Source organism: Octodon degus, unplaced genomic scaffold (assembly GCF_000260255.1).
Source record: "Octodon degus isolate 3935 unplaced genomic scaffold, OctDeg1.0 scaffold00004, whole genome shotgun sequence".
Lineage (NCBI taxonomy): Eukaryota > Metazoa > Chordata > Mammalia > Rodentia > Octodontidae > Octodon > Octodon degus.
The window spans coordinates 3,848,727-3,850,307 of record NW_004524580.1 but is presented as its reverse complement, the minus strand read 5'-3'; the positions used below and the strand labels follow the sequence as shown (position 1 = coordinate 3,850,307).

Below are 1,581 nucleotides of genomic sequence, written 5' to 3'. Positions count from 1 at the left end.
GTCTCTTGTCCTGGCTTGGGCTCAGGGGCGGCTGAGTATCCGGAGCTGTGCAAGGAGTGCAGAGAGAAAGAGCTCCAAAAGAAATCTTCCTTTTCTTCCAAGGGCCTTTTTTAGATATATTAATCTGTTTCACACTTTATTCCCAGGCTTCCCCAGCTTAATTGACTGCAAAGAATGAATTGTATGTAAGCAAAAACTGAAAAGATCTGCAGTGTCCAAGGGGTTTGGGCTTAAAGTACATTAGATATCTAGATTTTATCAGATCCACAAACAAAAACAATTTTATTTATTTATTTATTTTTGTATTTTAGTAAGGGTCTACAGGGTCTTCAGGGTCTCACTACGTAGATCGGATTCCTAGTGATCCACCTGTTTACAGCCTCCCAAAGGCTGGGATTACAGGTGAGTACCACCATGCCAAGTCTCAGTCGCCACCTCAGCATGCCCCAGGGGCGAGGCCAGCATGACAGGCCCAGGGATCAAACTCCTGGCCCCTGTGTCTGCCTAAGCAGCGCTTTAATCCACTGAGCTATCAAAAACAATTTTAAAAGGCAATCATAATATAAAAATAGCAGCTCCCAGTAATTTCTTCCAAGTTTGATCTTTTTCAGAAGCCGACTTAGTTCAGTTTGCCTCATTCTTAGCAGCCTCATCAAAATTCTCCACAAGATCAGGAACCTCATCATCATCCTCCTCTCCAGTAGCAAGCGGTGCTTTTCCACCCACAGATTGCTTGGGCAGAGCTTCAGCCGGTCTCCTTAAGCTAGTCAGACTGTCTGCACCAAGCTGGTTCAAGGTGCTGGGTAGCATTTCTGTCAGTTGTTTCGTCTCAGTGTGGCCTGTAATGGTGAAAGTGTTTGCTGCCAGAGATGCCTGAACTTTTGAGTTGTTGAAGTGGGTAACTGTTCCCTGGTTTATAAACATATTCACCTCTTCAATACCAGAAATACTGTTTACCCCTAACTTCTTTAATGAGCACTGAAGTCTTTTATCATCTGCGGTGGCTGTTCTATGAACCACCTTCTTCTTCCTGTGGGCAGTTCCTTTCCCACCAACGCGCACTTGTGCCTGCAGTTTGGCGAGATTTTCCTTGTTCATGATAGTTTCTTTCATCTTGTCAGAGCAGATAAGGGGCAGCTTGGGGGACTAGGGCTGGTGCTCAGGGGGTCTCGGGTAGACCAGCTGAGATTAGGCGCACACACGTGGGGACCCAAGATGGCAGTTCCCAAGGGCCTTTATGAGCCCGAGTATATGAGAAATGTTTCTATTTTTTGCTTATGTACCATTGTCTGTTGGATCAGCAGCCAGGTGATCTTGCAAATGCAGAAACACCTAAGCTCGAGCCTAAATTGCAAAGGAAATTATGTATTATAACTCAAAGAAACTATTCCCAAGCATAGGGAGGAATGACTGGTATCCCTAACATCTCATTGTTTATCTCAATTGCAGGTATGGGATAAACTGCTGTGTGACAGACCAAGGAATCTGAAGCCTGTGAACTAGGAAGGAACACACTAAAAGCTCAAAATATTAAAGATATTGTGGAAATAACCAAGATCCAGTAAATAATCCTATAAAATT

The 1,581-nt window shown here is 44.1% G+C and overlaps 1 pseudogene; it reads right to left on the bottom strand.

The window, feature by feature from the left end:
• Nucleotides 1–624: 624 nt before the first annotated feature.
• Nucleotides 625–1,140, bottom strand: LOC101592083 (annotated as a pseudogene).
• Between the last annotated feature and the right edge of the window lie 441 nt (nt 1,141–1,581).